General features: G+C 43.2%; 1 protein-coding gene across 6 annotated transcripts in view; it reads right to left on the bottom strand.

Annotated features, from left to right (window-relative positions):
• The window catches only part of hoxb3a (homeobox B3a), a 39,153-nt gene extending 12,817 nt beyond the window's left edge, over positions 1-26,336 (bottom strand). The window contains exon 1 of one of the 6 annotated variants that reach the window (XM_024271656.2): positions 26,214-26,336. The gene's annotated coding sequence lies outside the window, so the exon portion shown is untranslated. Of the gene's footprint in view, positions 1-375; positions 897-920; positions 1,256-1,995; positions 2,550-14,605; positions 17,999-19,478; positions 20,545-26,213 lie in introns of those variants that run through there. The other 5 variants (XM_024271657.2, XM_024271658.2, XM_024271662.2 and 2 more) reach the window with 5 other exon arrangements.

Below are 26,336 nucleotides of genomic sequence, written 5' to 3'. Positions count from 1 at the left end.
CCTAAGTGGAGCTTTTGTTGCTTCTTTAAGGTCAAAACACAAATCTGTAAAAGCTGCATGCAGGCCAATTGAAGAATTTAAAATAATAATATTTTTTTTAAAAATAAGATGGAAGCACGAAGGAGACGGAGCTCAGAGCCGGCAGGAAAACGGCTTCTGCTTTGTAAACAAATGGCAGAGAGAATGGACAGAAGGAGAGGAAATGCACAAAAGAGAGGAGGAGGAGGAGGAGAAGAAGCTCGCGCTCTGGTGAGGCTGCAGTCTAACGGTCCATAAATCAGCTGTGTGACCACAAGAAACGGCCCAGAAATGATGGTTTGTTTTTAGGCTCGTGCGCGCGCGGCCAGCCGACCGGCCTGCGCGGATGTGCCTTACCTCCCTCAGCACCGGTGGTCCCGGTTCAGCCCGGTATGGACCCGGTAACGGCGCACCATCTTATTTTTCGACCCCGCGAGGTGATCCGCGGTGATTGCAGATGATTAAATAAATCAAATCTCCGCTCGCCTCCTGCTCTCCTCCTCCTCTTCCTCTGCGCTCGCACTGCTCCTCCGGTGCCGTCTGGAAACTAGCACGGCTGCTGGCGACCACCAGCAGCAGCAGAGCGGGCGGCGCGCGCCGGACTCCCTGCGGCATGAACGGAGCAGGCGGGATCCGGGCAGGAAAAAGAGCGCGCGGGGGGCTCGCTGTGGGCTAGCAAGCGCATGAGCTGAACGAGCTTACCGGGAGCCTGCCTGCTGCCTGCGCGTCCCTCCACCCCCGCCCCAACCCCCCTGCTCGCCCTCCACCTCCACCCTCCGCCCCGACACCAGCTCCGGCTGCAGCCGCTGCTGGATGATAACAATAGCTGGGGGTTCTCTGGCTTTAGCCCGCCATGCACCCGGGCCGAGAGCGGCACACAAAGATCCAGACGGAACCGTTACCCCATCGCATTTTCCGTGATCCTCCCGATCTCGCGCCTCCAGTCTCCGTTCTCTCCTCCGCCTCTTGTTCCGCTGCGGGAGCCTGTGCTCACACACACACGCACCCAACCAGTGGAGGCGCAGCCAAGAGTCCAGGCGGCTGGCGCTTCAAGCTGCTCCTCACATGCGCGCTCCGGCGTCAGCCCCGCGAACCGGCCCGCAGCGCCACCGATAATAACGGGACCGGATTTCCAAACATCCCCTCAGCAGAGAGATCTGCACCGCGCGCGCACACATGATGCTGATATGACTGGCTGACAGACATGCATGGCCTGCGCGCTGCAGCTGCTCGGTGAGTGCAGTCACGAGGTCTGAGGAGAAGCTCTGAAGTCACAACTTCCAGCTGCGAGCTGCAGCCGTGCATGCGGGCCATGGACCGCAAATATCACCGCAATAACTCTGCTACAAGTGGTACTGAGGTCTCATGTCTCCATTTAGATTGTTATGTCGTGTTTTACTTGAATCAACACTAATAAATAGTTACTATCCAGTTACATTAGTCCCTAATAGTTTACTTCGGATGGAAAAAAATCACGTTAAAAATAAACTCTAAAATTCTAACGTTTATTTGTCTAATTACTAGGTCAATTGTTGCTTGGAAATTATGCACTATTACGCAAAGTTAGAAAAGTGTAAATATGTTTCTGTCCTTATTTTTTACTGAATTTCTCAAACATTTTAAATATCTGTGACTTTTTAGCAGAAATATTGCAACAAATAAAAAGCCGTTAAAATAGAAGTTATTTCCCTTCAGAAGGATTCATGCAAAATAAATAAATAAATGTTAATAATAACAATAAAGAAATACAAACTGATGTAAACAAACTTTAAAAGTTCGTTTTTCCTTATTTTGGAACAAAAGCAACAACTCCACTGAACTTTTCCAAATAAAAATCGGTTTTGACTGCAGTGAGTTTTGCATATTGGCAAACAGAAGAGGAAAAAGTTGAAGGAAATAAAACCAAGAGAGGAGTGAGAAGAGGAGCCCGGAGGAGCGCAAACGCGGAGAGGAGAGGCCGAAAAGCGGAGATTTTACCTGCAGTTTGCAGCTGCGCTCTCCCTCTCTCTCCCGCTGCCCTCTGCTTCCATTATTCAACACACTTCTGCTGTCGTTTATGGCCACGTTAGATTTACGAGCTCTCTTGCAGCCGGCAGCGCGTGCATGCGCGCTTGTTTGTGTGTGTGTAAACAGCCAGGGCTTTAAAACAGATAGCATTAGCTGTGCGGCTGCTGAAATGCGAGGATGAGCTCCGAGGAGGTGGAAGGTGGGAGCCGGAAATGTGCTCGTCTGCAACTTTTGCTCAAAAGATCTGCTGAAAGGCGCCGTCACTCATTAACCAAACCACCGATCAGCTTTTTTTTCTTCTTCTCAGCGCAGTGATGTGTGAAGAGAAAAGGCCTTGAAGGGGAGAAATGCGCTCCGTGGATTATAGGAGACTCTGTCTTGACGCGTAAAAGCGTGCCTGAGCCGGGGAGGATGGCAGGAATTCTGTTTTGTTTTACCCGGGCAGAGAACGCGCCCCGCGCGGCGAGGTGTTTGGTTCTGATCCGCGGACGCTGTCTTCAAACCAAAGCTTCACAAATGGAGAAAAGTGTTTGTTTTTTCTTTAGAAGAGCCCAAATGGCCTTTTGGGAGCAGCGGCCTCACCCTGGTGAGACTGGATTGAGGCGCGCGCGGGGTTCTGCTCATCTTTTTCAGAGTTAGAGGCACCGCAGCGGGGATGAAGAAGATCTTGAAAGCTCGCGGTCACCGAGATGGACTTTTAAAATATATTATGTGTGATCCAGAACAGCACGCGCGCTCTAACTCCATGACCCACAAAAATAATACGAGATGGTAAAAAGAAAAAGATTGACACGAGTTGAGTTTGGTTGTGGAAGGGGGGGTTGTCCTTCATCATTTGAGTGTGAGTGAAGTCAGACTGTCTGACAGTGTGTCAGGACTCACACAGATGAAGCACAGACCTCTCTCCCAACACCGCTCTCTTTATCAGCTGAAAACAGCTCAACTCAAAGGGCATTTTCTGATTTTATTTCTTGTTTTTATTACATTTCAGAACGTATAAGGGGCAAAAAATGTTGAAAAGATAGTGGGGAAAGATGTATTCAGAGGGGCTCCGGAGCACCAACCTCTTGTAGTCTAATCGAAGGTTGTGGGACAGCAGGAGCAGCCGCTGACAGGTACTGCTGACCTGGAATTCTTCCCGGAATCAAAGTAAAAAGCAGCAGAGAGGATGGAGGCTGAGTGGGAGAGATCTGAGCTCTTATTGATTCTGGTTCTCATCTTACACATCCTATTATATTCACGGTCTTCCCCTTTGGGTCCTTTCTTACAGCAGGCCCAGAGAAGTGTCTGAGATTCTTCTTCCAGTAAATCTTGTGCACGCGCACACACACACTTTGCCACCTCTAACGTTTGCTCCTTCATTGTTTTCATGCAGCCTCTCAGCCCTGGTTCCTGTCCATCCCCACTGCTGCACCCGCCGTCCTCCAGGGAAAGCTGGAGTCTGAAGAGGGACTAAAAGATGCTAACACATTAGCTTAGCCGGTTAGCCTGAAGGCCTGACACAAAGAAGGGGATCCTCCAGCAGGAGCAGCAGTGATGCTGGATGAAAAAAATGTTTAAAGATGAAGAGGGGATCAGCTGGTGACGCTTAAACACAAAATCTTTAACACACTAGAACTTTTCAACCATTAACACAATCACCATATTTCCAGTAGATTTTGAAGGACAAAAGTGGCTCATCGGTTGAAAAGTTATAGATCAAAGCACATAAATATTGGAGCTCCGGCACTAAAGGATTAAGTGTAATTATGCTAGCTTTTGGACTATTTTGACATTTACTAAGATTTTTTAGGCTAATGTGGAGTTTAGCTAATATTACAGTTGCACGCTAGCTGTTCTGGCTAACTTAGGCTTTTTAGTTTTTAGGCTATTTTGGAGTCAAGCTATTTCCACACCATTCCAGCTGTTTTGGCTAACTTAGGCTTTTTTGCTTTTTATGCTAATTTGGAGTTTAGCTACTATTTGAGGTTCATGCTAGCTGTTTTGGCAAAATTAGGCCCTTTTCCAGTTTTTGGGATAATTTGGGATTTAACTAATATTTTAGCTGGATATCAGCTTCAGCGATTTCAGCTATCAGCTTCACTGTTTTTAACTGTCAGCTTCAGCTATTTCCGCTATCATCTTTAGTGTTTTTAGCTATCAAGCTCAGAATCTTCAGCGGCCAAATTCAGCTAACATCATTCACAGTAGCATAATGCTACATATCTAGTTTTTATTTAGTTTAAAGCTAATGATGGTTAAGTTGTGTGCTTTACATCCAGTTTGTGTTTTGCCAGATTAGTCGACCAATCGGAAAAAATAATCAGTGATTAGTCAACTATTAAAATAATAGTTTGAGGCAGCACTACTCTTGTCTGATGGTCATCACAGCAGAGTTTAGGCTTTTCTAGCATTTAAACTTCAGCTGCTCTCTATCTCACAAATCAGTTTCATAGATCTGAAGAGTTGACCCTTGACCTATAAAAGTAGCAACTTTTTTTTTAAACTAGTTTTCAGTGAATTTACCAAATCAATGAGTCTCTGTGTATTATCCCACAACGACTGGAGAAAGAGTTAAACTCACTCGGTTACATTTATGAGGAACTTTTTTGTAAAGATTATTTTAAAAAGAATTTTTTCTTTTACTTTACTTGATGAAGGTGAGAAACTAGTCACAGTCTCCCTGGTTTTTATGTTTACCATTGTGTACTGATCAGTGATGGTCGTATCAACTGTCAAAAATTGATAAATCGGATCAATTAACACAAATTCTATAATTTGTTACATTTCACTTATAGTTTTCATCAAATCAACATTTTGAGTTGATTGTTTACTTAACTTAAAAAATAATTAGATAAAAACTAATATTATTAAATATTTGTTTCACTTTTTACAGTGTTGAACAGACAACCTGCAAAGAAAAAGTTGTCATTTCAATTTCAATTTTACTGGATTGCATGGAAATATCACCATCATATTCTGACTTCCAGTGAGATTTGTATTCTTAAATAATAAATAAATACTTTCATATATTTATATATATATATATAAATATATATATATATACATACTTTCATACATTAAGTGTTTCAAAGTCTTTTTTATGTTTTATTTTTTGAATTTATTTATTTTTTTATTATCTAGCATTTTTGATGAAGAATGATATCAGTTTTATATCAATTACTGGCATGAACTCCGATGAGGCAATTGTTTTGTCATATTGGGCTATATAAATAAAATTGAATTGAAGTGAATTGGCTGCAGACTCTGAATCAGGAGTGTCAAGCTCAACCACACAAGGGGCCACAACCCGAAACACACCTTAGATCACGGGCTGAAGAGGATAAACATTTATTGAACAAACTGAAACTACATTTTTACATTTTTTAAAAAATTAACTTTTTAACATAACTATGAATTAAAAGGCAGGAATATGATTCCAGAATAAATCAACTTAAACCTTAAATAACTTTCAATATTTTACTCTCCATAAAAATATATTTTTTAAAATTTATACAAGTTAGAAATAAGTGCAAGATAATATCAGGCTATTAATAATAAAATAAAATGATCTGGAGTGCCGGATCCGGCCCCCTGGGCCTTCACTTTAACATGTGCTCTAAAGTCATTGTTTACCAGCTTCTCTTATGTTTTATCTGAACTTTTGAGTTAAAGAGTAGATCAGGGTTAGGTAACTCCAGGCCTCGAGGGCAGCAGTGTCTGCATGATTTCCCCTAATCACGACTGATTACCTGGTTCCGGTTTTTCCAGCCAATCAGAACATGCCGGAGCTGGGTATGTTGGAAAACATGCGGAGCGGCCCTCGAGGCCCGGAGTTGCCTTTTTCCTGGTGTAGATTATTATCAAAACATGAAATAATGTTGATGTGAGGCCTGTAACTCATGTACTGTGAACCCTTTCTGTCTCCAATCTCTCAAAAGAGAAAATGTTCTTTGTTTTGTTAAAAAAAGTTTAAAGTTTTCAGAGGAAATGTAGAAGTCATTATCAGGACTAATGAGCCTGATCGTTATAAATTCTGATTTAAGGTTTCATCGACTCTACTCTTCATGTTCTGAACATTTTGTTCACTCAAACATAAATTCGCTGTGCTGGGACTGCCAGGAAACCCCCCAGGAAAGGATTCAGACTGATCCAGAACTCTGCGCTGATATCACCTTCACACAAATGCAGGTCATCCATCTGTGGCCCCTGAGGTTGTAGTCCCCTCTCAGTGGTAAACTGAACCAGGACTCCTCTGACCGCAGAGCGTCTCCACTGTCCCTGTCCGCCTGCCGCGTCTGTGTTCCTGAACACGTGTGATGTACGACTTCCTTCTGGTGTAAAATAGCTTCAACTTACATCTCTGCAAAGCTTCAGTTATTAAGCTGCTACCTTCCCACCCACATGAAGATACTAATAATTCTTCACTTTTGTGCAAGAAAGAAAAATACTTCAGAACAGTTCTGATGTGATATAGAAGCTGTTCCAGATAAAGTATCAGATGGTGGCGGTGTAGCGATTCATTCTGATTATATGATCCAATTCACTGACCTAAAATGGATCCAGAACATCAAAATCCATAACTTCCAGCTTTGTGACTCAGAGATAAATACCTGGTACTGAACAGTTCAGGTGAAGTTTTCCAGATTCCTTGTATTTTTTCAAGGTAATCAAGTGTAAATTAAATACGCAAACAAACAAGGGCTGGAAATCACTGGGAACCTTACGATACGATACGATTCATGCCTCACAATATCGACGATATCGCGATAATTGATAAAAATCATCTCTAAAAAATCACAAAATATAGAAGAACACATGTTTTTAAGGAAAATATATCTCCATTTATTTATTTTGTGCAACAAATAATTTTGTGCAAATCAGTAATACTATGACTTTGATTAGCATTGACACCAGTTGAATTATCTGTAACAACAGCAAACATGAACAGCAGAGCCACTACTTACTGCAACATTGTTTTAAACAACACAAGAAAAATTAAATAATTCAAGTAGCTGACAGATATATTGGTGCTCGTGACAGCCAGTCTCCCAACGTGCGCCCCCTATCTACCTCCAAAGGAACGCCTCACCAAAGGATGATGAATATAAAGTTTTACCGCCTCTTCAAACGGAAATAGGAGATCAATACTTGATGAGAACTCATAAAGAATCAATGCAGGACTAAATGTCGCGATATATCACAATATCGATATTTTGTCACACCTCTAATACAAACAAACAAGTAAACAGAAATGAATGTCAAATCCAATTCACATTATTACGCTGTAGTACAATAAACCTACAGTGTGGTATTTTTCAATATCAACCTAAATGATTTATTTTATTTTGAAGTAAGGTCAATTCAAAAACTGGCCTCAGATGGATTGATCGGGATCATAGGAATAGATATTGATTTAATCCTTTAACACTAGAGCTCCAGTGTTTATGTTCTTTGAAAGTTACAGCATGTTAAAGATGTTGTGTTTAAGCATCACCGGCGACGCCTCAAGTGTTAACAATTTTAATTGGTTAACAGTTTTCTTTAAGGCAGGAGTGTCAAACTCAATCGCAAAAGACGTCAAAATCCAGAACACACCTTAGGTCGCGGGCAGAACAGGATAAACATTTATTGAACACTCTAAAACTACATTTTTAAAACTTTAACTTAATTATTGAAATATAGTACATAGTACTATATAGTATATATAGTACTAGATATATAGTATTACCTACGATAATGCTAGTGTGAATGCTGTAAGCTGAATTTGTCTGCTGAAAACGCTGAAAATGATAGACAGCTAAAATATTAGCTAAATGCCAAATTAGCCAAAAAAAAAAAACCTTAGGTCAGCCAAAAATAGCTAGCATGTAGCTGAAAAAATAGCTGAACTTCAAAATATCCAAAAAAACGGAACAAAGGTCTAAATAGTGAAAACAGCTAGCATGTAAATATTAACCTAACTCCAAAACAGCCTAAAAAACTTAAAAAGACAAGACTAAATTAGCCATAACAGCTAGCATGTAGCTGAAATATTAGCTAAACTCCAAAATAGCCTAAAAAATCTTAGTTTCGGCCAAAATAGTCCAAAAATGCCATTGTGCCATTTTTTTTAACTTTTAAACTGTAACTTTTTAACATAATTATGAATAATAAAAAGGGAGAAATATTATTCCAGAATAAATCAACTTAAACCTTAAACAACTAAAGAAAATATTTTGTCAAAATAATACAAGTTAGAAATAAGTGAAAGATAACATTGGGTCAGATATAATAATGAAACATAGGGCCGGATCTGGCCCCTGGGCCATGACTTTGACGCATGCTTTAAAGTGTTTGCTGTCATTGAGCATGCTGCACGTCCTCCATCTGGAACAACAACAGTATTTGCATGTCGGGTCATCGTTGAAGGCAAATGGTTTCTCACTCTGCAGTAAAAGACCGCGGGTGGATGAAGCTTTCAAGAAGATTTTATGATAATTTTATTATGAAACAATCCACTTTTTCTGCCTCCACCCTTTTCACATCCATCTGCAACCTGAGAGCTTCTGGCTCTGGTTCCTAATGTCCTTCAGACCATTTTTTTCCCTCCAAAACAAGCGATTTCTGCTTTGAATAGTCGAGTGGAAAGCTGTGATTTTCTCGCTGACGTCATGTGATGCTCTGAACTGGAGGTGCGCTCTGCTCTCCAGAACAAACACATCTACAGCCTCAAAGAGCCTCAGAGCAGGACTGTGTTCCCGGAAATGTACTTACAACAGCGCACACGCAGTCAAATGGGCAAGCATTGACAAACCCGGCATTGCAACACGTTCCCCTCCAGCCCCCACCCCAACGCTGCTCAGGGCGGAAGACGTGCGTGTCTGAAATCCGAGAAAAGGATGCCATTCCCATCCGTCTCAGTCGGATGCGCGCTCCCTTCTCCCTCTGGGGTTTGGAGAGTTTAGTCTAACAGAAGAAAAGCAGTTTTTTAAACCCTACACCAGGGGTGGGAAAACTGCGGCCCGGGGGCCAAATCCGCTATTTAATCCGGCCCCCCAAACTGGAAAGAGCTGTATTAGAAGTGTTTTACTTTCACTGTGATTCTGATGACTACAAATAAACTGACCATGGTCTAGGTGCAGAGAGTTATTTTGCACTCGTGCTGGTGAAAGATTTGTTGTTTATGTGTTTCCTCGAGTCAGACAATCATTTTTCCAATCATGTCAACACATGAACACATTTCCTTAAACTTGGATTTTTCACTGATGAACATCAACCCACTGGTGCAATGGGCTCTAAAATGAGAGCAAAACCTGCAGTTTTGAAATAAAAACCCTAAAACATTTTTTTAAATGTATACATACTTTCAATCAAAATTGAAGGATGTTTTCATCCAGATTTCATGTTATTTCTCTCTCACGAGTGAGAGTACCAAAACACGCCACGCATCTGCTCCTGGTCCGGACCTTCAGTCAAATTTTAAATCCCTTTGTGACCGACGAGTGAAAAAGTTTGCCCACCCCGTCCGTACAACAACAGCAGATCCAGAGTTCCTTTGAGCAAGATCTCAGATCACCAGATTAACATCTACATCAGATAATTGACACACAAGTGGCATTTATATGAGATGCAGATAGTATCAATTATGATACATTTGGTAAGTTTTTGTTAACACCAATGTTAGTTTAACAAATCAACATGAGTCTTTAAGAAAAAAGCCTTTAGCCACTGTCTCAAATTTGATCCTCAAATTTTAACATGGTACAACTCTATTATAAAGTACTCATTATCAACTAATAGATGAGGTAATGTCATAGTAAAGTTCTTAAATTTAGCTAGACTTTTGCTCCCCAAAAGTGTTTTTTAAATCTCATGGAAGCAGCCATTTTGAAATGCGCAGGAAAAGTCCTTCCACTGCCCCTAGTGGACTGATGAGGAACTACAGGGCAGGAAACATGACCACGTTACAGACAATGAGCTTTTTAAGAAAGATGTGGATCATTCTGATGAGTTAAGAGTCTCATTAATGTGTGGAACACATATGAAACACGTGGTTTTACAGGGTTGACTAAAAAATAAGAAACATGCAGCAAAACCAGACGAATAGAGAATGTTCTACTCATAATCCCTGTTCCCACTCAGACTATGGCGGCCTCATGTTTTCATTCTTTTGTATTATTTACTGTTTCTTTATGCTGTTTTGTAGTTGAAGCATCAATCTGATGCTGAATCATTTCAGTAAGCTCTCTCCACTAATTATAAAGGATTTTGATTTTAAAATATTTTAATAAACGTTGAACTGAAACAAATATGAATTTTAAACATTTTAAAATAAAATGTAAATAAAGCAATTTTTTTGGTTATATTTTTTTCTGTTGCATAAATACATATATATATATATATATATATATATATATATATTATTTTCCATACTTATTTAAAAAATATATGAACATTCTTAAATATAATCATTTTATTGTCCTTCATTTATGTGCAACATATTGCAGAACATTTGTTACTCAACAATACATTATACGCTTTGGGTTCAAATAATGAAAATAACATTTAATCTTATAATGTTAAAGTCTAATTTCACCATTTAAAAAAATAGAAACACTGATTTTTATTCATGTTATTGTTATAGATGTAAAAGAACTTTGTTTGCATAAATAAAACACAAATACAAAAAGAAAATAGCCTCTGAAACTTTTGAAGGATTTTTCAAAATAAAAGACACCTTATGTCACAAATGATCATCTCAATCCAGCAAATACTGTCAGCAGGAGTAAAAAGAAAAAACTATTTTACTTCTTTGTGGTGGATCTCAGTGAGAAATTTGTAAATCTAACGAACAAAAATTAAATCAGAGCTAATTAAGTGACTCTTCAAACCATAAACTTTTAATTTCTTCACAAATAGAAAATGTGCAGCTAAATTCAGGCTGACCTCAAATTGTTTTTAATGTAAAAAACGGTGATCAAAAATCTATTAGTTCAACTTGTGACTTGCTTACTTTTTATATTACTTTTAAAAATGTAAACGTTGTATTTAACCACAGAGCCACAAGGGAGGTACAATTTCCACATGTGGCTCCGGAGCCCTGCAGACCCCTTATCTGTGAGTCACAGAACACAGAATAAATCTACGAGAATAAAATTGTAAAATAACCGACCAAAAGATAATGTGATTTATTTATGGTTATATCTATTTATTTATTTATGTATGGTGATAACAAGGTTGGTAACAAGTTTAGAGGAGTTAAAACTAGACATCATCATCAGTTGTTATTATAGTTGCGATTATATAAGTTCGATTCTTCCCACTAAATTTCAAGCAATCAGTCAATCTCTTTTTGACTTAATAATTAGAATATTTAACGAATCAAATGTGACATACGTGTTCTCTGTTTGTTTTATTGTTTTCTATTTTCTAATCGATGCATTTGTTTAATGAGTTGGAAATATTTGCGTTTTATCTTGTCTTTTTCCCAATCTATACTTGAAATAAATCAAATCAAATCAATCAAATTTACTTTATGCTTTCAGATGAGTTCCTGGTCGTCCGAGTCATAAAATCCGACTTACAGCTGGATTTCAGAAAACCGCATCTGACAAATCACAACTGTAGAAACTATCCACAACCTCAACAAAAGTACAACACACAAACACACACACATATCTCCTATAGAGTAAAATCTTAATAAGATGATATTGTCAAGTTTTTTTTTGTTGTTTTTTTTTGAATGTTGCAAATAAACAACACAAATCCTCACATTTAAAACGAGGTCTTTCCTCTTTTGGGATACAAATAAAAACGAATATCAGTTTTTTCTGAAGTCAAATGAAATCAAACAGAGCTAACTAAAATGTTCAGTCCTCTACTGGAACCACATCCAGCAAGATTGATTTGTTTTATTTATTTGTTTGCTTTTCTTTCTCTTGTCTTTCTTGTTTTGATTTCCTTTCAGCCACGATGAACCTCAAACCTCCAGGTTAGGATCAGACCAGAACCAGAAACTCCTGCCTCAGGCTTCTTCTTCTTCTGCAGAGTTAATGTTTGACAGAGATACAAATCTTTAACCAGACACTCAAAGAAAGCCCTGACATCAGGAGAAAGAGGCTGGGGGTGTGGGGGTCTCAGCGTGGCATGGGGGTCAGGCTGCCCTCTCTGCTCCAGGGGCTAAAAAACTGCCAAGCTCGCCAAGTCTATGAGGAACGGGTTAATGTGTCTGTTGAGAAGAGGCTCCGCCTTTCAACAGTGAAAACGAAGTAGAGCAAAGATGTTGACTGTAGTTTGTTGATTTAAGTAAAGGTTTTCTACAATCTGAACCACAACAGGAAGTCATACTAATCTCATGATGATTTGTTAGCTGCAGATAGGCAGTAAATCTGCCTATCTGCAGCTAACGTACTGACCCTGCTGCTAACCTGCTGCTATCTGCTACTGCAAAGCCCCTACTGCCCTGCAGCCACACTCTCTGCTGCTGCTATGCTATAGTGTTGCTGCTGCAGCTTTGGTCATTCCTGCTGACTTGTTACTACTGCTGCTTCCATATTTGTTGCTACTGCAGCTTCAACTATCTCTGCTGCGCTTGACAAAGTCAGACCCCGCTGAAGCTGGATGGTCCTCAGCGGCCAACAGACTGTGAGGACGTCTGTGTGGGCACGACCCCACTACTTTACTCTGATTGTGTCCCACTAATAGTTTGTCAGTGATGTATGAAGAAATCAATAAAACCATAGAAGTTTATGAGCTGCGGTGGGTTTTTCAGCTCTTTTTAAGTCGTCGTTTGGCATCAAGTTTTAAAAAAGGAGCTGGATGGTATTTGTGGTGTTTCTGTCTCATGGGTTTTATGGTATGAAACTCATTCTGCACTTAAGTTTGTGTTTATCTTTAAATTAAAATCTGATTTGATTTACAGAACTTGTATAGCAGAGAAAGAGCTGCTCTGTCTTACTTTTTACCGTCATGTCATAATCTGGGATTACACTCTGATCACATGGAAACATTCTTTATTGTTACTGTTGGTTATTTGTTTTACAGGTAAAAACCTCTTTGCTCACAATTTTAAAAGACTATTTTAGGTATACTACATTTTCATTAAAAACAGACACTGAAGTTAGCTTACGATTTGCGAGAACACTAATGGAATATTCCACCATTTTTTTTTGTTTTTTGTTTTTTTTTTCAGTTGGACCACCTAATAACAGGTCAAATATTGATGCACCCAGACTGCTCAAACCTGGGATTAAATTATGCTTTGGATAGTAAAGAATACATCAAACGCAGTTTCTGATTTGTGAGACTGTTTTAATGTATTTGGTACTATTCCGAAGCATAATTGAATCCAGGTTTGAGCAGTCTGGGTGCAGCATTTTTGAACAGGAGCTGTTCTTAGGCGCTGTAAGCATGAAAAACGTGATAAAATCATATTTCACATTGTCATAAATCAAATAAAGCTTCCACAAATCAGAAACTGTGTTTAATGTATTTTTTAATTTCTATCGCGTAATTTAATCCGAGTTTGAGCAGTCTGGGTACAGCAAATTTTTGAGCAGGACCTGTTCAGTCTAAGTGTGAAAAATGCAATAAATAATACTTCACATTTTCACAAATTAATTAAAACTTTCACAAATCAGAATTTCTTTACTATCCAAAGTATAATTTAATCCAGGTTTGAGCTCCATGGGTTTTTGAACAGGATTTCCAAAAATTCTGTTTTTTGGCGGTCAAAGTGTGAAAAACAGTGGAATGTTCCTTTAGCGTTCTCACGAATCAGAAGCTAACTTCAGCGTGTAAGATTTTCGACCCTTGCATGAAGCTTCCACGTGTTCACAGGTGAGATTTTACCTTTATGCTCTTAGATTTCCAGAATGTCTCCGTTCTTGCAGGCTTTTCTTAAATAAATGATGAAATGTTTGACAACAGAAAATGTGAAGCTTCAGCATTTTCACTTCTAATCTGTAAGTGAAAGCTTTTGGGGAGATTTCAAATTTCAGTGGGAAAAAAACGTGAGTGGATTTTAGGCCAAATTACTACCAAATGAATAGCTTTGAGAGTTAAAACTGTGTTTTAATGTTTTTTTTTTCACTGTGTGTGTGGTTGGGTGGGGGGTGGGGGGCAAGACAATTTGTGAGGACAGAGGAGCAGAAAGGAGAGGGAGAGGCATGTGAAGCAAGCAATCTCTTCACACTGCCATAAATCACGGCTTTTGTATTTCTTTGCACCCTGCCATCAGGTCCCATTCACGCGGCGGCTCGTGCACTCTCTTCCTCGCGCGCACAAACGCGGACACCTGTCTGTCTGTCCTGCCTTCAGGCTGCAGGTAAGCAGGAGGACAGAGAATACCCCCACCCCCCCACACACACACACACACATACATACTCAGTGACTCTTTTCTTTGTCGAGCATCTATCATCACCCCCCACCCCCCCATCTCCGCAAACACACACGAAAAAAAAAAATAAAAAAAAGTTGGGGGGCCACTTGCACGCGGGCACTCCCCGCTGCTGCCTCTGAGAGTGCAGAGGCCGCAGTCTCCCACCCAACAGACTCAGTGACACGCGGCGACGCGGAGCGCGGCACGGGGACGCACGCCGCGGAAGACGCATCCACCTACCTGCTCTGCTCTGCTGCGCGCCTCCCGCTGGATCTCCTCTCCGCGCTTCTCTCCGGGATGAGCTGGCTGCGGAGCGGACTCGTGCGGGAGCAGAAATCCCGCGACGGATTTTTCTGCTAATTTCCAGGGCGAAATTACGCGCGAGACTTTTGATATTCTAGAAAAATATTCTGGTGAGAAAAAATGTTAAAGTCGCCACTTGAACGACCCCATTGCCTGCTGCTGTAACCGATGTGCATCCATGGCTGCACCTCTGGCGCACACCGTGGCGCAGACGCGTTTTTTTTTGTTTTGTTTTGTTTTTTTTTAATCTCAGCAGCTATAAATCTGACAGAAACTCGCCTGCCGACAGCAGGGACACGAGCTGATGGGAACTGCTCGTTCCGGGGCTCGCTGTACTACCTCACCTTACACACTCACAAAAAAGAAAAAAGCAGAGCACCGTGCGCGCGCGCTCAACCCCCACCCCCTCCGACTGAGCTGCAAATACTCGTCTTCTGGTCCGCCCGGTCGGTCCCGCTGCATGCGGGCTGTTGGGTCAGATGGACCCGCTGCACTCAGAGCTGGACGGTGGTCGAGAAGAGCTCGAACCTTCGTGGAGTGATCCCCTGAACTCCCGGCATCTCTGTTTTCTGCTGGTGTCTGCAGCTCTCAGCAGCTCATCTGTCTCCCTCTGTCTCCCCCTCCTCTTTTGGTTACCTCACTGACCTGTTACCGTCGCGAGAACCCGCACATCAACGAGCCGTTCCTGAACAGCTTCTCTTGAGTCTGTGGCCTTCCTTCCACCCGCGCGTCCCCGCAGGTCAGGCCCTGCGCGCGCCGCGGGTGGATTGACAGAGTGAACTGTTCCTGAACCGGCCCGTGGACTCTGGGGGGAAAAAACGCTTGAAAGTGGGGGTGCTCTGATGATCTGGGTTTGGCACGTTTTCCGTGACCCGCGTGTCCGTCCGAACTGCACGGGGGCCAGATGGTGGTCATTACATGGCGTCAAACTGGGCGCGATCAGAGGAGAGGAAGGAGCGGGAGAAGGTCGAGAGGGAGTGAGGAGCAGGCATTCTGCTGTGATCTGACCCGAGCTTCAGACGCTAACTGGGACTTTAGCTCAAACAGGAGCAGCGCATGAAAACTTCTTGTTTGAAATGTCACATCCTTCAAACAGGATGGGGACCCCCCCCCTCTGACTCGATCCGTTGCATTTAAAGGCAATCACTCAGAATCTCGTTTTGGAGTCATAAATGAAAGGATTACAGCACGCTGTTTTCTGAATGTTCTTATTTCAGGGAGGGGGTCTCTGCATATCCTAAAGACCAAACTCCCGCAGACGCACTTGGCTTTGGCTCCCTGTCTCCCCACTCCTGCAATTGTGTTATCTGCCCACGCGCACACATTGTCTTTTACCATCCAGACAATTACAGAGGGAGGGAGATAAGATGAGAAGCAGGGTGATGGAAAAATGAGAGAGAAAGTTCAATAACCGGAAAGCAAATCCGATAATTGGAGCTAAAGACACAAACTGGAGAAGTGAAAGAAACCGCAGCAGCCTTCTCTGCGCGTGAGCAGCACTTCCGGCTCTGCAGCCTTTCGTTTCATCCCGTCTGCGCGGCCTGGAGAATACAGAGCCGAGAGAGCCGCGTTGGGGTGTAGGTTTGATGCGGTGACCGTGTTCATTGTTGGGGAGCTTTGTAGCGCGCCCGTCACCGAGACAGAGAAGCTCCCTGACATCCAGCGCGCGCAGGACGCACGAGACTGTAGGTTTGCAGACCTGAGGGGATCTTTCGGAAACCAAACAAAATGTATTTGAATAAAAATAATATTTTTAATATTCATATTGTTTCAGATTCGAACCCGTGCCTGCTTTCCGTTTTGGATCTGTCTTATTTCCCGTCTCGGTAAAATTCAAATATATGAAAACAATTAACTAAAATATTTTTGTTTTGCCTTTTTAATTCAGCAATTATCCTAAATCGAGGTATTAATTAATTTTTACTGAATCAGTGCGCGTGGTCTTCAGATGACGAGAGCAGTTTTTGGTCAGAGCCTCTTTTGTTTATCTATGGAAAGCTTCGGCGCGAGACTTTTCTGTGAGTTCCGCTCGTTTAAAATATATTATACAATAAAAAAAAGTTGGTAATTCGGTGAATGAATTTAAATGTCGATTTCACTTCACGAGGATTACCTTCAGCGTTCGTAAAGAGGCCGTTTGGTACGTGTGGTCATTTTTGCCGTCACGCACGCGGCTTCCGTCTGCGTGTGTCCGGTAAATGTTTTGCATGAATCGATATCATTCCTACATATTCAGACTGTTTTTGATCGGATTTCGAGCTGAAATCGCAGTCGTCCTCTGCATGGCGCAGTGGCGAGTCCGCTCCGCGTGCGTGCCAGACCTCCTGTGCGTGGGAAAAGAACACAGAGGAGAACAATATGGCTGCCACTCTCAGTTGCAGTGAGTGGGAAGATGCGCCTCGTGCTCCGTCTGCGTCTCTGTGTGGATCGGGCTCGGCTTTGGCGCGCTTTTGTCGTAGATTTCAGGAAAAGCGAACCGAGATTTTCTCATGGCGCGCAGATCCGCTCGGTCTCTGCCAGGCTGAGTCTGAAAGCCAACATGTTTCGAGTCGTTCAGTGTGGATGCAACAAGAAGTTCCGCGCGGCCGTCCTCCCCTCAAGGCCCTGCAGAGGAGCGCGCGCGCGGGAGCTCCGCGACCGCCGTCATTCCACTCATCTCGCTGCCAGTTTGGAGTCGCTTTGACAAACACGAATGATTCACGTTTGTGATGTCACAACAAACGGCGCAGCGCAGTGACGCGCGGACGATGAAACGTTTTTCTTCATCAAGAGATAAGGAATGTCTGAGCGCGGAGCTGCGACTCAACTTCGAATCATTCATTTCTACGATTTCATCTAAAGTTACAACCCCTGCCAAAGCGCGCGGAGCCTAGAGCGCGTGCCCGCCAGCTTCTAATGAATCATTTCTTAAATGCTGACATCGTTTCTGTTTGGGGTTTTCTTCTGCGCGCGGACACCGAGCAGCGTGCGCGTCTGAGCGCCGGGCTGCTGCTTCAAGAAGCAATCCTATTACACATCCATCCAGAGAAATGTGCACATATATATTGGAAAAAATGAAGGGGGGAAATCACATTAGCCTGTCCCGCCCCCAACAGTTTTTTCTATCGTCCACAGAAATGAGGCGAAATATTGTGTTTGACACTTTCAGAGAAGCGCTGCCTGCGGCTGCTGCCGTCATTACAGCGCGACGGAGGTGCGACAGCCGCGCGCTCACTCCATCCATCCATCCTTCCATCCATCCATCCTTCCATCCATCCTTCCATCCTTCCATACATCCATCCATACATCCATCCATCCATCCTTTCATCCAGTCATAATAATAATAATAATAATAATAATAATAATAATAATAATAATAATAATAATAATAATAATAATAATTGTATGCACCTGCAAGTTTGTGTTTAATAAAATATTTGATGATGCATTCACTGTCCTGTCCTTATTGCACCCTGCATGTGTCGCCAGCTGCTTTCTCACCAAAACACCACACAAGCTTCAATACTGTGGTGACTTATTAGGTTAGCTGGGTAAAATTAGGACCCCCCCCCCCACACACACACACACAAACACCAAAAAACCTTATTTGCTACTAGCAGTAAAAAACTCTAAAAATAGAACCAATTGTGGAAATGGCGGCGCTCTGTATGTTTTGTTGCTGAGCCAGAATCCTCATTTATGACTATTTTAACATGAAATAGTACAGGGGGAATCACGCAGACCTGTTTTTTTTTATTTCTACATAAAATAACAATGACTCCCGTGCAGTGACGGCTCTGAGCTTAAGCAGAGAAGCTGCGCGCTGACATGAAAAATGGAGAGCGGCTCCATTTCAACAGGAACCTAAAGAAAACACTAAATACAGGAAGAGGAAGCCTGGAAAAAAATCCGAGGATTTCGGGCTGGTTTGGAGAACAGAAGATTCCCACCAAACCGTGAGTTCATGTCGAGGAATTCAGAGGACAGCACCGCTTTGATGACAGTATTTTACCTTAAACTGGGGCCTAACCGCGCCAGCAGAAACGGACACGAGCCGGCAAGATTTATCCCGGTTGCTTTGATTTATTCCCTGTCGGCTAAATGGTTTAGCTTCAGTTCGCCAGCAGCTTCTTTGTATGAGATTTCATGGCGTTCCCGGTGTGCCAAATTTAAACAAATCTCTGGTTAATTGGTCGCTGAGTAACTGGAGAGCAGGAGCGACTGCCAGCCTGTCAGGCTGAGCGCAGCCTACGAAGAGAAAACACTCGGGCTAATAAGTTAGACCAGGTGAGGGGTGTGAGTGATGGCGAGGAGGAGGAAGGCACGCCAGTGGCCGCAGCTCTTCCTCCTGTCTCTCTGTCTGGAGCATCACCGGCCTATCGACCGTCATTCTCTCTTCCCACAGCGATGGAGCGCGTGATTTATCGCGGCGGCGCCGTAAACAACAGCGCCGCCTCACAAACACACAATGGCAGCCGCGGCCGCACGCTGACACCCTGCCTCACTATAAATCAAGGGAAGTAGCTGGCTGGGAGGTAAGAGGAGAGGAGAGGGAGTAAAGGATGAGGAGAGGGAGAGCCGGGCAGATGGAGAGAGATGTGGGAGCAGACGGGAGGTGATGGGAGAAAGATGGAGAAGAATTTCCCAAAATATGAAGAGCCAACATGGCATTGCTCCCTCCCTCTCCGTTGTGCAGCCTTCAGCTCGTAAACAATGGCTGATGATGATGATGATGATGATGGGTGGGGGGTGATGTGTAAACAACAAGACAGCAACATGCACCATGACAAAAACACGGCGGAAAAAATGAAGATTTTGGGGGGATATTTACCACGAGCCTCAGACAGCCTGTGATGCAGTGAGTGGGACGCGGCAAGGCGGCGCAGCGGCGTGGAAGGAGTGCAGGAAGAAGAAGAGTGGTCCCCCCCTCTGCAGCCCCTTTTCTTCCGCAATACTCACGGTGTCCACAACGACCCGTAAGACGCACACCCGTCGAATTTTGTTTTATTGCAGCCTCCTTCTCTCTTTTCTCTTCCTCTCTCTCTCTCTCTGTTGGCTGACTCTCCTCTTCTCCCCCCTCTCTCTCACCCCCCTCCTACTGCTACAGGGGGCTTGTATATTTTTTTAAAGGACAGTTGAATTTTCCACGTCAGGACCCCCCCTCCCTGAAGCGCCGCGTCCTGCTGTTAGATTCCTGACGAATCCATGTCCATCCTGCAGCCCTGCATTCATTATTTTAGAGTCACGTGCTGGTCCTGAACGAGGTGTGGGGCGGCGGCGGCGCCTCTCCGTTCTTGGCACCCACCCGGACCCGTGCAGCGGGACCTGAGGCCGAACAAAGGGAGACCTCTCCTCAGTGCGCGTGCGGGCCGCCAGACTCTCGCAGAGATAAAAGTCAAAGATGAGAAGTAGAAGTGTGTTTAAACTCCTGCCTCTTCATTCCCGACTCTCACCTCTCCCCCGGCCCCCGTCGTTCAGGGCCGCTCCCCGACATTGTCCTGTCTCAGCCTATATTTGGATGGATTTATTTTCAGCTACGCAAAGCGTGTGCGTGGCGTTCTGCTATTTTTATTCCATGCGTCTGCGAGCGAAAATATCTCACAGCCAAAAAGACACTAAAAAAATCTTCTCCATTTAATCCCCTTCAGACGTTGGAAAACAAAAATAAAGTCAAATACCAGTGATAATATAATAAAAATAAACATGGAATAATACCCGAACAGATAAATGAGAATAAAAGAAAAGAGGAGACAAAACCCCGTGGCGAGGCCGCGCGGAGGAACAATGGATATCTTGGAATCCCTTTAGGAAAGCTGGAGACGCAACGACCACAAACAAAGGACCGCGAGACTCAGAGGACGCGCGCCCAGGCCGGCAGGCTGCGCGCGAGGCTGACCCGGCCACCCAGCAGTCACGAAGAAACCTTCAAGGTCAAACAACAAACCGCGGAGGATCTGAGAGTCAGTCCAGGCGCAGGAACGGGAAGTCTTAAAACACTGAATACAATTCAAAATGTCAAGGAAAGGATTTAAAAACCACAAAAAATATGATAGTTTCTTTTGGTAAATCAATTTTTAGTTTGTCAAAAGGACTGAGAACTCAAACATATTAGGCTGAAATATGTGGTTTCATTTTTTTTTTCAGCGAAGTTGCTTGATGCGCATTTATTTAATATTCTGACACAACAGAAGCGCGGCTCTGCGCGCGCCGCCGCGAAGCTTCTCTCCGATTCTCCACCACGACAGGAGCGAAATCAAACATTTGCTGGAGTGATGATGGCGTCTGTAATGACGGCCATAAATTACAGCACCCGCAGTGTGAAACAGCAGCTTAGATTAGTGCAGCAGAGGCGCGGGCCGCGCTGACACGCGCATCCGGGATCAGCATCCACAGTACAGAAGCGGGAAACAAACAACCAAACAAACAAACAATCAAACAAACAGAGGTTTTCTTCCGATCAGACACAACAACAGAAAAAAAACATTTATGATGGTTTTATGTAGATAAATAAATGAAACATTTCATTGATTTCAAACTGATCCATCCACTTTACGCACAGCAGAGAGACGCAGAGTACAATAGGAATGGCGGCAGCGCAGGAGCTGCTGGGGTGGGTGGGTGGGGGGCTGAAGGGGGGGTTGATGAATGAAGACAGGTAGAGTCCTCCATTCTTTCTGCTCGTTAATGATTAACTGCGCTGAATAATAATAAAAAAGTCAAACTGAAAGTGATGCTCGATGCTACACAGAACAATCGGGGACGATCACGTGACTTATTTGTTATTAAAGCAAATGTTCGACTTGGTTTTTTTAAACTAAATATTACATATTTTTGTCTTTTATTCGTCAGGACTAAAGACGAGCGGGACGGGGAGAAGGATCCACGCAGCGCGCGCGTCCCCTCTGGACCAGGATGGAAGCAGTCCTCCTTTAAATCCGTTCTTCCTCGTGCCTCGTGGGCCCGTCCCACTGTCAGTGTGCAGCAGAGGCTTCCCCAAGACGGCCCACCCCCTCGTGGCCTGTCCGGTGAAACTCCGCGCGCCCTGAACCTCTGCAGTGTTTTCTTTTTCCAGAGCTGGATCGGTTTGATGTTTTTTTATGTTCTGAAGGCTCTAACCACAATAAAACTCGAGTTTAAACCACCTTTAGCGTCAGCATAACTACATGCTGCTGCGCGCGCGGAGGAAAGCTTGTTGTGTATAAATGATGGATCAGGGGGAGAGGAGTATTTGTGGAAAACGCCGCCATGAGCAGAACTTGGAACGAGCTGCTTTTGTTCTGACTCATTTCTTCTTTTCGTTCACCGCACATCAACATTTAAACGGGGACGTCTGAGAGGAACGGTCCGGTCCGGACTGCAGGAGGAGGACTGGTTCTGATCCGAACTCTGACGCTGATGCTCAACGAACAAACGACGTCTGGCGCTTCTGTCGATTTCTTCTGAAATCTTGTCAAAGCATCAGCAAATGAACTTGACAGAAAATATAAATTTGTAGATAATTGTTCTTCTGATTCTGTTTGTCTTTGAGATTTTACTGCGTGACGTATAAGTATTTTTATATTCGCGTTTTTTGTTTTCTGGTGTTATAAAGAAGTAATAATAATAATCATGCTAATACTACTACTACTAATAACATTAATAATAATAATAATAGCCCACACAACGCCAAACATCACTCACGCTACAGAAAGAATGCGCAACAGAAATGGCGCAGTGGCCTTATCAAGTAGCAAGCGTGCTCCTGTGCGCATCCGGCGCAACAACTTTAAAAGCAGAGCAAACCTTAAGTTTTGGGAAGTTTGAACCCGTTCCGCTTGTCTTCTGAAGTCACTGGCGCCCGTTATATTACGAGATGCGTTTCTGCATCATCGTCATCTGTGAACAACTGCACGCGCGCATGTTAAAACAGAACTAACCCTTCTTTTTTTGTCTCTAATTTGTCCAATGTTACGTGTCGCTTAAGTTTACAAGGTGCGCATGCGTCCTCGTCTTCAACAGGCCTCTAAAATAATTCATTTGGTTTGGGAGACACAAACTCAAAGGAAAGGAAGCCAAATGCGCGTTATTTGACTGATTATTCACAAGCACGCGCCTGGCTGCTGTTTGCTTGTTTTTTGCGCGTGTGGAGGGAGGAGCATGGTGGAGGAGCATGATTGGATTTGAGCTATTACTGTTATTATTGTTAAATCTGTCCCGCTGTGTGGTAGAAGGTCCCACGGATCTTTTCAACAGAAACAGTCATTCGTGTTACAGAAATCTGTTGGAAAAGGTTTCAATTATATTCTCCAAGTTTAGTTCTAAAGGAGTTTTATAAACACGTTTTTCTTAAAAAATGTGAACGATCTTCTTCATCACACCACGTGGAAGATGTTTGACTCCCAACCAAATTTGATCCAAACACAACAAAGTGAAGTCAACTAACGGTTTCTACAGAGCTGCAGCACTGTAAGGGTCATGTGACCTCTGACCTTCAATTCCACCGTCCATAACAGCAGGAAAAGCACCACTTTACATCTCTCATGTACCTCATTTTTTTATTTTAAAGGAAATATGCTCCAATGCATGTGCTTTCTGACCTCATCCCAGAGCTGTTTGCTGCAAGTAACAGTGCTCTATATCCAACCATCCATCCATCCTTCCTTCCATCCATCCATCCACCGAATACTGACACATGTCCAACAAAAACCTCTGCACTGAACTGAAACCCAACTCAATACTTTTTAGTGTCTGTTGTGTGAATTAATAAACAGAAACATCTTTGCCACCTGCGATCTTCAGATCATTTTTTTAGAGAAATTTAAAAGAAACTAGAAACCTTACCTGCTATAATGCTAGTGTGAATGCTTTTTGCTGAAGATGCTGAAGTTTTTTTGCTGAAAATGGTGACAACATTTTCTTTAATTTCTGCAGGGATTTGCTGAAAATGCAAAAGCTGTTAGCAAAATGTTAAATTTGGTAAAAGGCTGAAAATCTTGTTAAAGAACTATATGAAAGAGCACTGAAATTGACCTACTTTCTGAAAAATTTGAAGTAAAATTGCTTAAATTCCCTAATACATGCTAATTATGCAAAAAATATTTAATGTGTTGCTTAAATTTGAGCAGAATTCCAAATTAGCTCAAAGAACCTTAGTAGATTCCAAATAAGCCAAAAAGCGATCTCATTTCTTAGAGGCTGAACTCTGAAATAGTTTAAAAATCATCAGTAAACAAAATTAGTCACAAACATTAGTGTGTTGCTAAAATAGGAGTTAAACTTCAAATATAAAGACATCAGTAGATAACAAATTAGCCAAAAACGTTAGTCCGTTGCTAAAATACCAGCTAAACTGCAAATTAGCATAAAAAACCTCGGTAGATGCCAAATTAGCCAAAAATAGGCTAGCTCATTGTTTGAGTTAAACTCCAAAATAGCCTAAAATTCATCAGTAAACCAAATTAGACAAAAACGTTAGCATGATGCTAAAATAGAAGCTAAACTCCAAATTTTCTGAAAATGACAATAAAAGATGAAAACATAACCCATGAATATATTTAAAGGTTTTATGTTAATCTACTTACAATTTTGAAATTTGAAGACTTTCTCATTCATTTCCTATGAGGCATATTATGTTCAATATTTAAAAACTATAAAAAGTTTATAAATACCAAAAATACAAGCAGTAATGTTCTGAACGAGCTGAACGTTTTGATACCAAGATTGATGAAATCACTGAGATCAAGTTTTTATGTGCTGAAAAACATTCAGAAAGGATCAGGAGAATCACTACAGTGTGAATGATTACTAAGCAATCATACTATAAGACATCAGATAGCGGATGTGACTGCAGCTCAAAGGAGGAGGGAATTCAGAAAAATTGCATTTCAGACATTCAGGTGTGTGAAATTTGTTTGTCCATGACACACTCTTCTCCCTCTGATCAACACAAACATTCCCCAAACATCTGAACAGCTCTTCCTCCATAATGTATGCAGAAGGACAAAAACACGGTCCTGCTTCTGTTTCAATGTGGTGTGAATAGGATGAACGACATATAATTTGAATCTAGAGAAGCTAAATGAATGAGTCTTAGTGAAAGTGTTGTCCAGAGTGGGTTCTGTCTGCGTCATTCATCCTGCAGCTCTGAAGTTCATTCCTGACGCTGGAGCTGACAGTCATTGCGTGTTTCTGTTTACAGGGTTTGTTTTTGACTCCTTCCAGCAGGAAGCTGCACCCCCTCCAAACCTCACCCACCCTGTCTCCCAGAACGAGAAAAAAAGCCTCTGCCCCCCACTGCAGGGAATCAGATCCAGACGGAATTGGTGCTGCATGTTTTTGGAGCCTGAATATTATTTCACATATTTGTGTGTGTTTATGATCAGACACACTGCTGACATCCTATCTGAATGTTTAACAAATCTGTGTCCTGCGTTGACCTTTCAGCAGCACGTGACAGACCTGATGGTTTCAAACAGAGAGGAGGACGATCTGGTCGGTTCTGCTTATAGATTTTCCCCAGACTACAAGAAAAACGATGTAACTGAAGGAAACCTGCGTGTTTGTGACTTTTGGATCAGTGTTTGTGGAATGGGGAGGTTCGCTCCGTCTGTCTGCGTGGGAGGATTGCTCCTTGCCCGGGTTACTTTGCCCTGAACTCGGCTTGTTTTGACAAAGTGGCCCGAGGGCCCCGGAGGTCTGGGAATGTCGGAGGGAGCAGAGTCTAGCAGCCTGGGGAGGTCAAGGGGGGAAGGTGTGCAGTGTGCGTGCGCGTGTTCGTGCTGGGGGTGATCGTGGGTCAGCCTCTGGCTTCAGAGTCGCTGGACCTCATCGGTCAGAAGAACGTGTCCTCTGCTTGAACCCTGGCCGGCTGCTGTCCGGGCAGGACCAGGGTCGGTTACTCTGACTCTCTGAACTCACCTTTTCTGGTTTTGCCTAACCTGCATCCCAGAATGCACTGCGTCACGACAGCCCAGTAGATTGACTTCCGTAGGATTACACAGAAGTGACGCCGCGCGCTCGGTCCGGCGGAGGCAGAAGGCCTGCACGCGCGCGCGCTGCAATCAGCAATAGTTGGTTGGCTTGTTAAGCATGGCGGATCCTTTGTTTCGGAACTAAATGATTTTTTGGCGCAGCAAGGAGAGCATCCATTAACTCTGCTCGTTATTTTATCCCCTCTCCTTCAACCGTTTCCTCCCCCCGCAGCCTCTCTGCAGCTGCAGAATTATTCATTTTCCAGCTCAGTGTCTCCGCGTAATGCCGAGGCTCGTGCGGGGCGTATTGATTTAAAGCACAGCAACACTTCAGAAATGCAACAAAGGTAAACACGCGGGACGAGTCTTGGAAACTTTTGAATTTCCCAACAGAAAGTGTGCTTGAGAGGAGCCTCAGCGCATGCGCATGATGCGCCTGCAGGGTTCAGGCTCTGAACCCCAAATGGGGACAGGAACCTCGAGCAGCAGAGCGGGCACATCTGCAGCTCTCTGTCACACCAACACTCCAACACAAACACACAACGCCCCCACACCGACCTCAACAACACACACAGGAGGCAATAAAGCCATAAAACGCCATCCTGAAATCCTCTTACCGTGGAGCGGGGCCGCTGCTGTGAGACGCGTCATCCTCCCGTCCGCCGCGAGGTCACTGCTGCAGGTCTTCCCACGGAGGAGACAAACTTTCTTTTCCTGATGGGACACTTGCGGGACGTGCA

The sequence above is a fragment of the Oryzias melastigma genome, linkage group LG8, assembly GCF_002922805.2.
Source record: "Oryzias melastigma strain HK-1 linkage group LG8, ASM292280v2, whole genome shotgun sequence".
In the NCBI taxonomy this organism is placed as follows: domain Eukaryota; kingdom Metazoa; phylum Chordata; class Actinopteri; order Beloniformes; family Adrianichthyidae; genus Oryzias; species Oryzias melastigma.
The sequence above is the reverse complement of the archived record's forward strand: the minus strand, read 5'-3'. Positions and strand labels throughout refer to the sequence as shown.